At 43.3% G+C, this 11,157-nt stretch overlaps 1 pseudogene across 1 annotated transcript; it reads left to right on the plus strand.

Moving 5' to 3' along the window:
- Positions 1 to 4,407: 4,407 nt before the first annotated feature.
- Positions 4,408 to 8,255, plus strand: LOC307097288 (spindlin-2B-like; annotated as a pseudogene). Its single transcript has 3 exons — positions 4,408 to 4,437; positions 6,788 to 7,058; positions 8,011 to 8,255. The product of its transcript is annotated as a spindlin-2B-like (transcript).
- The last annotated feature ends 2,902 nt before the right edge of the window (positions 8,256 to 11,157 follow it).

Here is an 11,157-nt window from a genome sequence, read left to right on the forward strand (position 1 = left end):
GTTCTGTTAGGGGGCTTAAAGGCGGCAGCTAGAAATTCCCCTTTCCAGGCTTATCAGAATCTGAGATTCTTATCTGTAGGGAAAATGTGGCAGTTTGAAATTCAAGTGGCTGGGCCTGCTCCCTTCTCCCTCTGCCTTTTCTAAATATTTTAAAATAATAAAAGGTTTGAGGCATGGTTATGCATTTTTGAAGGACATAGAAAGAAGGTTTGAAGGCTAATTTAAAATTGTAAAATTTGTGAAGGTTTGTATATATGGTGAGAAGGGGAACAGAGAAATGTTAGAAGGAAAAAAAAGGCCAGCAGCAAATAGGAAGGAATTAATATGCCTATTGTAAGAAGCAGAGGCACTGGAAGAGAAAAATGTCCTAGCAGGTTAACTAGAGAAGCAGAAAGGGGAGACTCAGACTCCAAGGGTCTTTAAACTTAGAGGAAAAGGACTGACAGGACCGGGGTTCCTTTCCATTAAGCCCCCAGGGTAACCTTACAAGTGGGGGGCAAACCTGTTAGTTTCCTGGTGGACACTGGAGCAGCCTATTCAGTCTTGACAGAGCCGATAGGACCCGTAACCTCTAAGAAGACATCAGTCCGGGGAACCACCGGACAAATTGCCTGTTTTCCTTAGACATCAAGGAGGACTGTAGACTGGGGTTCGCAGAGATTGCTAAACCTCTATACTCAAGTACTGGGGGAACGCAGCCGCTGAACTGGACCGAAGTGGAACAACGGGCCTTCGAGGAGCTAAAAAAAGGCTCTCATCTCAGCACCTGCCCTAGTCTTACCAGACGTCACGAAGCCCTTCTACCTCTACGTGAGTGAGGTAAGAGGCATTGCCAAAGGGGTTCTCATTCAGACTCTAAGTCCCTGGAAGAGACCTGTTGCCTATCTAAGAGGCTAGACCCCGTGGTAGCAGGGTGGCCAGCGTGCCTCTGGGCAGTGGCCACCACAGCATTGCTGGTAAAGGAGGCAGATAAGCAGACTCTGGGCCAGGAACTAGCCCTGACAACACCCCATGGTATAGAGGCCCTCCTTCGAGGTGCTCCAGAGAGATGGATGTCAAACACCAGGATCACCCAGTGCCAAGCTCTTCTCCTGGACCAGCCCTGCGTCCGGTTCCATAAGACACTGGCCATCAACCCTGCCAGCCTGCTTTCAGATAATGATCCAGAGGAACCCATTCATGACTGCACGGAGGTAACAGACGCAGTACAAACAGCTCACCCAGACCTGACAGATGTCCCCCTATCATCACCAGACAAGGTACTGTTCACGATTGGGAGCAGTTATATTCAGGATGGCATCCGATATGCAGGAGCAGCGGTAGTCACCCTGGACCGCACCATTTGGGCGCAGTCCCTGAATAGGGGAACCGTGGCACAAAAAGTCAAACTTTTGGCCTTAATTCAGGCCCTCCAATGGGGACACAGTGCCATCCACCGGGAAAGAGGGTTACCAACTGCAGTGAAAAAGAACATTAAAAATAAGGAAGAGCCGAAACCGGTATGGCTCAGTGGATAGAGCATTGGCCTGCGGACTGAAAGGTCCCAGGTTCGATTCCGGTCAAGGGCATGTACCTTGGTTGCAGGCACATCCCCAGTAGGGGGTGTGCAAGAGGCAGCTGATCGATGTTTCTCTCTCATCGATGTTTCTAACTCTCTATCCCTCTCTCTTCCTCTCTGTAAAAAATCAATAAAATATATATTAAAAAAAAATAAGGAAGAAATTTTAGCCTTATTAAAGGTCATCTGGCTCCCAAGGGCAGTTGCAATAGTGCACTGCAAAGGACATCAGAAAGGGGAGACAATTGAAGCCAGAGGAAATAGAGCCGCAGACCATGCTGCCAAGGAAGCCGCCCAAAAACCAGTGAGGCCTTTACAAGTTTTAGTAACCCTGCCGGACTTGGACCTACGCAGACCCCCTCTTACACCAAACAAAAAGAGGATTTGGCAGAACAGAAGCAAGCCATCAAAGGACTGGAGGGTTGGTGTACCCTACCAGATGACAGACTGTTGGTCCCAGAGGCTATAGGTCGGACGTTAGTTGCGCAATTACATCAGGCTACCCACATAGGCGTAGATAAGGTAATTAAAAGCATAGTCACTAGAAGTACTGTCTGTGCACAGGTATATACTAAGCAAGGTAAGAAGGTCCCCCTGGGAATTCGGGCCCCAGGGAAATTCCCCAGGAGAGCATTAGGAAATGGATTTCACAGAGATTAAGCCACCGGCATCAGAGTACAAGTACCTGCTAGTTCTCATAGACACCTTTTCGGGTTGGGTTGAAGCATACCCCACTAGGACAGAAACTGCCTCTATAGTTGCCAGGAGATTATACCTAGATTCAGGCTGCCAGTAGTCATAGGATCAGATAACAGTCCTGCCTTTGTAGCCAAGATATCTCAAAATATAGCTCAAGCCTTAGGACAGGCATGAACAAGACTCAAAAAAAGGAAGAATTTAACTAAATTTATCCTAGAAACTGGTGAAAACTGGACCAACCTCCTGCCCTTCACCCTCTTATGGGCCAGGTGTACCCCCTACCGGGACGGGTTTCCCCCTTTTAGAAATCATGTATGATAGACCTCACCCCCCCCTCCTTTCCAGGGTCAGGGAGAAACTGAAAGCTGGAATTCATAACCATTCCCTTACTCAAGTCCTTACAGGCTCTGCAGTATACCCAGAGAGCCACCCATAAGCTTGTTCGCGATGCTCTGCCAGTGCCCACTGCGGACCCTGTACATCCCTTCCAGCCCAGGGACTCGGTGTGGGTAAAAAAGTTCACTGCCCAAGGACTCACCCCAACCTGAAAGGGACACTACACTGTTATCCTGAGCACGCCCACGGCTGTTGAAGTAGATGGCGTCCAGACCTGGCTACACCACTCCCAGCTCCTGCACCAGGAAACGGCCTGGATCCTGGCAACCACCCGTGAGATCCCTAGCCTGGGCTCCACGCAGGCCAGGAGGAAACTCGACACCTGCAGGAGAGGAACTGGACTTCACTGTGGACAGTACTGTTGGGGACGGTAGTACTAGAGGCCTTAGCCAGAAGTAAGAGACAAGGTAGAAATGCAAACCGTCTCATGATTGAGCCGGGTGTCCCAAGACAAGGGGCGACTGAAAGGGCAGAGCAGGACAGCACAAAATGTACTGTACCCTCCATCCTGTGTAACTATGTATATGACTCCTTTTTCTTAGAAAACCGCGAGAATGTAACAGTTGCATAAACCTGCCAATAGGAATGTAGAGAAGTAGACTCAGTCCAAATTAGGCAATCTCTGTAACCCCCGTCACTTCCCTAAGCCCACCCAAATGACCAACCCTTTATAACCTACCGCTCTCCCGGGGTTCGCTCTCTCTTTGGTCTCACTGCTGTGCCAGAAAGAGGCCGGGAGCCAAACCCGGGTTTGAATAAAGACGCTTTGCTTTTGCATCGGAGAAAAGGCTCCCTGGTGGTTGATTACTGGGGACCCCAAACTCTGGGCATAACATTTGCACCAGAAACACCGTGAAGGTCACCGTGCTTCTAGGTCCTGGTCGCCAGCCAGTCCCAAACCTTATCTGCTGTGCACTTGGCATTTGACGAGTGCTCGCTCAGGAATCCACCCTGCATTCTGATAGTGCTTTTCTTTTATCCCACTGCCCAACGCGGAGTGTGTGCTGCCTGTTTCTAGATAACAAAATGCCAGGATCACAGTTGTTAGAGTGGCAAGAGCCATCGGCACAGTCTGCCAACCCATCCCCTTCTTTTTATACGTGAAACAGGGTCTCAAAAAGATCGGTCACTTTATCTCTGTGTTCCATCTGTACCTTCAACACGATCACAACATAACTACTCCTGAGTGCCTACCTACTCTATCTGGTGCTTTACATGCGGTTCTTACTTCTTTTAATCTCCATAACAGCCCTGTGTGTAGGTCTATGATCATCCATTTAAGAGATTAAAAAAAAAAAATGAAGCCCCTCAGGCGGGGCTCAATAGCTGAGAGTAGACCTTTGAAGGGGAGGTCCCGGTTTGATGCCTGGTCTGGGCACATGCCCCGGTTGCAGCCAGATCCTCAGTGGCTGGTGTGCAGGGAGCAGGAGATGGATGATTCTCTCTCATCATTGATGTTTCTATCTCTCTCCCCCTCTCCCTTCCTCTCTGAAATCGATAAGAAAATATTTTTTTAAAAAATAAATGAAGGTAAAGTGACTTGAAGACACGAAGGTGCTTAGGCAAAGATGGATTGATAGACAAGTACAATAGAATGAAGAGCCTAGAAGCAGATTAATGCATATATGTAAACTTGATCTGTAACAGGAAAAAAACCACACATTACAAATCAGTAGGGAAAGAAAGAAGATTCCATAAATAGTGCTGGGATAATAGTTATCCCTATTTTTAAAATACTCAGGGATTACTACTTCATGCATACCACACAGAAAAATCTATTTCAGGTAGGTCAAAGACCTAAACTATGAACGAGAAAACTTGAACACATTTAGAAGAAAAGGTGAAATATCTATGTGATCTTGAGAGTAGAGAAGAACTTCTTAAGATACAAATAAGAAAGGAAAGATGGATAAATTTTTACTATATTAAAATTTAACCTTCTGTACAAGACGCCATAAGTGAAGACAAAACACAAGTTATAACTGACAATGTTCTTAAATGTGTAATATACAAATAATTTCTACGACTCAGTATGAAGTGGCAAATAATCCAATAGGAAAATAGGGAAGTGATGTGAACAAGCTGTTCACAGAAAAGGAAACAAGAACAGCCATTCAAATATGTTTGAAAAGACACCCAATCTCACTAATCATCAGGGAAATGGAAATTAAAATAGTGATGAGATGCCATTTTATGCCCATCTGATCAGGAAACCAAAAATCTGACACCACCAAGTGTTGTCAAGGATCTGGAGAGACAAGATATTTCACACATTGCTGGTAGAGTGAGTATCCATTGATAGAACCACATCAAGAAACAATTTGGCAAATTTAGTGGGTTGGAAGTGGAATGTGTTGTTAGACCTCAAGTAGATTCCTAACATTCAGTGGCTTGAAGTCAAGAAGTTTATGCCTCTCATGCTAGGACAGTGATGGGCAACCTTTTGAGCTTGGTGTGTCAAACTTCGCCAAAAAACTGAGCATAACTAGGGTAGTGTGTCACTTTGAGGAAAAAACTAACTCCAAGACTCTAGTCGCAAATGTTTCATCCTCAGGAGCAGCAAATGTTTCATCCTCGGCATGCGGCTGCGTGTCATCAGAAATGGCTACGCGTGTCAGTGCTGACACGCGTGTCATAGGTTTGCCATCACTGTGCTAGGAGTTCATTTCTAGGTGAGGGTACCAGATCAGCAGTGCAATTCTGCTTCTTGCAGTTCGTCAGAGACCCGGGTGACCGTGGCTCTCTCAGGTTCAACATTTGGCTTCCTAAGTTGCTCTGCTCATTGCTACCACCAGTCACCCAGGTGGGAGGAAGAAAAAAGGGAGTGTGAAGGTATGAGCTGGTCTTCAGGCACCAGCCAGGAAGCTGCATACTTCATTTCTAATCACATTCTATTGGTGACAATTTAGTCAGATGGTCACATCTAACTGAGAAAAAACTGGGAAATGCAATGCTCAGCATGGCAGTTATGAGCCATCAACAACCCTATTAAAATGACAGAAGAAAAGAAGAGATTTTGATAAAAGCTAATGGTTTTTAATGCCCATTCTTAAACCCAGCAATTCCACTTTTGCATATATGCTCCAGACTAGCCTTTATCAGCAGGAGCTTCTGCAAGTGAATTAAGCCCTACACAAAATTATTTGAGCGACTATTTTCTTATTTCTCCCAAGGATAGCATATAGCTAGTATCATTCTAGATGCCCAGGGGAGAAGTGAATTCATTACACACAATGAATACCTTAGGACATTAGGGCTTAATGCAATTAGCTGGGAAAAGGTGACCCAAAGGGTCTCCCACACATCTGCACAAGGAGATACATTCATTGTGCATGGTCTGTAATAGCAGAAAGAATATAAATTTCACTAATAAAGGAACAGATAACTAGTTATGGTATTTGTACAATGGGATATTATATAGCAGTCAAAGAACAAGGGCTATTATGTATCAACTAGAGGCCTGGTGCACGAATTTGTGCACGGGTGGGGTCCGGCCAGCCCCACCCCCGATTAGGGTATTGGGAGCTGATGGGGGCCGGATCAGGCTGGTTGGCTGCTGCAGTGTGCATCATAGCCACCAGTCATTCCAGTTGCTCTGGTCGCTGGACTTTTATATATAGAGATATGAATAAATCTCAAGAACAATGTCGAGTATAAATAAATTACAAAAAGACTCAAATTGTGTGACTCCATTTGTATTAATTTTATAAACATGTAAAAATGTGATACATTGTTTAAGGATACACACGTGTATTGGGCATGATAAAGAACAATGTCAAGTATAAATAAATTACAAAAAGACTCAAATTGTGTGACTCCATTTGTATTAATTTTATAAACATGTAAAAATGTGATACATTGTTTAAGGATACACACATGTATTGGGCATGATAAACAACAATTTCAATGTATAGATAGTTACCTCTACCATTGGAGGGAGGAGCCTAAGATAAAAGAGGGACATACAAGGGCATCATGTGTTTCTGTAATATTTTATTTCTTTTTAAAATGACTTTTAAATGTTAAAATTTAACAAAGCTTGGAGGTGGGTATATGAGTGCTTCAAATATCATTTGCTGTATTTTGGGTAGCCTTTAAGTATTTCATAATTTAAACGTTTTAATATCGAAAAAGAAGAAGAAAGGACCACAAATAAGCCACGAAGGCATAAAGACCCCCAACCCACAGGTAGCCGAAGAGAAACAACCCAGGTCACCAGCAGGATGGGCCACTGGGTCTGCAAACATGATTAAAAAAAAAAAAAAAACTTCCAAAAGAAACATAGGGGCAGACCTTCATCCCAGCCCCACAGGCACATCATGGGCTACAGAATTTCGCACAGATGGGAGGAAGGCGATGATGAGCCCATCACCTCACCCAGTGGAAAGAAGCCATTCTGGATCAGGTGCCTATAAACCCCTCTCTTTATCTGGCGAAATATGATGGAATTGACTGTGTCTATAGACTGGAACTTCACAAAGATGAAAGAGTTTTGTCTCTTAAAATTCTTTCTGACAGGGTGGCATCATCTCAACTCAGAGATGCAAACCTTGCAAATACCATAATTGGCAAAGCTGCAGGACACATGGCTGAGGACAGGCATGGTTCTAAGGATGAATGGAGAGGCATGGTCTTAGCCCAAGCACCCATAATGAAAGCCTGGTTTTATTTGCTTATTTTTTTATTTTTTATTTTAAAAAAAATACATTTTATTGATTTTTTACAGAGAGAAAGATAGAGAGCCAGAAACATCGATCAGCTGCCTCTTGCACACCCCCTACTGGGGATGTGCCTGCAACCAAGGTACATACCCTTGACCGGGATCAAACCTGGGACCCTTGAGTCCACAGGCAGACGCTCTATCCACTGAGCCAAACCGGTTTCGGCAGAAAGCCTGGTTTTATATCACTGTTGGAAGCTGCCCATTGTCCTCACTAGCAGAGAGGTGTGGACAAGGAACCCGGAAGGCTGGTCAACCTTGAAGCTCTGAAAGGTCAGAGCCAACCACCCACTGTTTAGTTGAGACAATGGTAGCTGAAGCAACTTCCACCTTTTAGTTTTGTGTAAATCCTTGCTGATTGGCTATTATTGGAATTGCCTGCCTAAGGGCTATGGGTGTATCCCACAATCTGAATAAAAGGGAGAGCAAGGCCGGAGCAAAGCAGAGTCCTTTCTCTTGAGCTGGGCTCCTGCCTGGCCCCCAATTGCCAAATTTATATTTTCTTGTCTAGTCTCTTTCATTTGTGTGCGGCCTCCTCCAGAACCCGAACCCTGAACCACGCGGGACGTAGGGGGGGACACTCGCATATCACCATTGAGAAAGATCCTGTCTTGTACATGCATCTGTCTTGTATCAGCTTTCAGGTGAGTATAAAAAAGGAGGCCTCCGTATCATGTCAGTGAGTCTCCTCCAGCAGAGTTGGAGCTAGGAGGAGCTGTAGATGGCCCGATAGGCAAACATGTGGAATGTACCAAAGGAGATGGCTCCAAATGGATTGGCATGATCATTCACCAAGGGGAAGCCAAACCCTCTGTGTGTTTCATCAAGTTTGATGCTGATTTCCACATCTATGTCTATGATTTGGTGAAAAAGCCCTGTTAGGATACAATTTGCCACATTTGTGAAAATAAATGTATACTTTGTAGACATGAAAAATAATGTTGCTTTGGGAACTTAGGGGTCCCCTTTAATTCAGTACCCTTGCCAGCATAACTGTTGTTTTATTCTGAAAAAAAAAATGTATGTGAACATGACATGTGTGTAAGGACTTTATCATGTTGAACAGATTGGGTGTGTTTGGTGGCTGGAGCATGAAAGGAAGGTACAGCTGTAAATTCAAGCTGAGTAAAGTTCAGCTAGTATCATAGAAAAAGTTTTAATATAATAGAAACAAACATTTCTCCTCTCAATGGAGATATGTGCAACTTAACAGAATATTTTTTAAAGGTGAATGCTTAGTTAAGGGTTCAGAAATCAAATTTGCATTAGGATAATTATTTCCCTTCAAATAGATATGAACCTTATGCAAGTTTGGGAGACACTGGCAGACTGGAGAAAGAATAAGGCAGCTAGAATGGAAGAGAAGAGTCTAGCTGGAAGTGATTGTTGTCCAGGAAAGAGGGTGCTGGCTCGGACTAGGACTGTGTTGGAAAAGAGGGAGAGAAGTGGACTTGAGAGCAATTTAAGAAATAAAATCACAGACCTTGTTGATGAATCACATGTAATGGCTGAGAAAGAGAGGTGTCAAGGGCAACACATAGGTTTCTGGTTGCAGAAGCGGATGGAAGGTGCTACGTCCATTGACATGAGAAGCACTCTACTACAATAGCCATCTGACACCCTCCTCTACCGGGCTTGTCAGGAGCTAATTAATGTCAAGTGGTAACCATCACCCCACATCTGCTGTGGTGCTCACATTGGAATTCTTCTGCCAGTGATAAAGACAAAATGTCTCTTTTGCAGATCAATTTTGCCATGAAAGTAATTTTCATGGAATAGGGCTTTTAAAAAAATAATTAAATCTTTTATTTGACATCATGGAAACAGTATAGTGTGACAGAATAAGGTACCTCTTTAACGGTCTCAGGAAAAGTAGAAGAGTATTTACGATATAAACAATGCCAAATAAAGGCCAAATGACATCATAACATGTTTTGCACACAAAGGTTTCATGATATTAGTAGAAAACTGCAGTGGGATTAGCTGAGTGTTCGTGTATTACACAGTAGTATAGTTATATTATAAGTCACATCACATATTCATTTTATGAAGGAAAGCATTACACACTTACCATCTTTGTAGTAATAACCTTCCAAGCTCATTAGCAGTAAAGTTAATAGTTAGAATAAAATAAAGTATTGCTTTAAAGTTTTTTGAAGTACTTATATTGAGATGCACTATCAAATTGGCCCCAAATATAACAGAGAGGTGTTCAAAAGCTAGTTCCTTATTAAAAAGAAGAAAATGATTTATAGCAATTATCTAATTTTAGCAAAACAATATTATCCACTAATATTAAATTAGTGTTGTGTTGATTCTGTAGTCTTGTATGTACATAATTTGTACATTAAAGTTAAGTTTATAGTAGTATAAGAGCTGTAAGTAGAAGGACTTTATACATGGGTTCATGAAAGTACACATTTAAGTAATATTATAATATAAATTTAAATAAGCGTCAGGGCTTTAGGATAATTATTTCCCTTCAAATAGGTCTGAACCTTATGCAAGTTTGGGAGACACTGGGCATTAACCAACTTTAGTTTGTGTAGGAATCCCTTTCATGTCCGGCGTGGTTCAGGGTTCCAGTTCAGAGTTCGAGTTCTGGAGAAGGGCCGCACACAAATGAAAGGAGACTTGAAGAAATTCAATTTGGCGATATGGGGGGCCAGGCGGTAGCCCACCTCTAGTGGAAGAACTACTGACTGCTCTGGCCCTGCCATGCCTTTTATTGAGGCTTTGGGGAAAACATCTTAGCCAGGATAAACAGAAACTTACATGTAGCCCTTAGGCAGGAAATAACAGAAACTTACATGGGACAAAGGTGGAGGCTGCTTCAGCTAACAATGTAAACAACCAAAGGGTGAGTGGTTAGAGCAATGAAGGTTGTTGACCAGCCTTCCTGGCTCTCTGTCAACATCTCTTTTAGTGAAACTGATTTGTTTCCGGCAAGTTTGGTCTACAAGACCTTCCGTGATCTGGCCCCACATAATACCACAGCTTCATTTCCTGCCACTCTCCTACTCAAATCTGAGGTCCTGGCAACACTGTAATTTCCATGTTTTCACCCTAGCTATTCCCTCCACCCAGAATAAGCCATCTAAATCTACCCAGCTAAAACAACAAGCTCCACAGCCCATAGACAGGCCTTGGGATTTTAATCCTCCCAGAGTGATCATTAAGGATTATTTACTCAAATGAATAAAATGATACAGTATGTCTAGCATCTCTAATGGTAACAGGCACAGGAGGATTCTCCTCCATTATTGAAAAGTACGGCTGGACACCTGTAAGGCCACACGGGGGAGGCACGAGGGTCTCACTACGGGAGGCCGGAACCAGCAGTCCAGCCAAGATGGAACCTTCGGCCCAAAACAGGTCTAGGCACTTCCCAAATGTTTTGCTTTGTAAATACTGGCTTTTTATCAGAAGAGGAGATAAACAGCTTCGGTCTACATTGGTGATGACCTTTTTGGCACGGATGTCAGTTCAGAAAAATTAAAAATCTATACAAGCTGCATTTAATTTTCATTCCAAATAGTTCATTTATGGAGTCCCAGGCTGAAATAATATGTATTCTTAAAACAAAAATTGTATGCTTTATTGATTCCAAGACCACGAATGAAAAAAATTCCTGTTACTTTTCAGCTACTAAAAAGTTACTGAGTGTATTTGAGAAGTAACAATACCCAAGCATCTTTTTAAACTCTTATCCTAAAATTAGATCTAGATCTAGGTGGATGATATGTGGCCTGCAGCTGACAGCCCGTTGATCTAAAGGAAAAGA

This window comes from Cnephaeus nilssonii (assembly GCF_951640355.1).
Source record: "Cnephaeus nilssonii genome assembly, chromosome: 3".
Classification (NCBI taxonomy): domain Eukaryota; kingdom Metazoa; phylum Chordata; class Mammalia; order Chiroptera; family Vespertilionidae; genus Cnephaeus; species Cnephaeus nilssonii.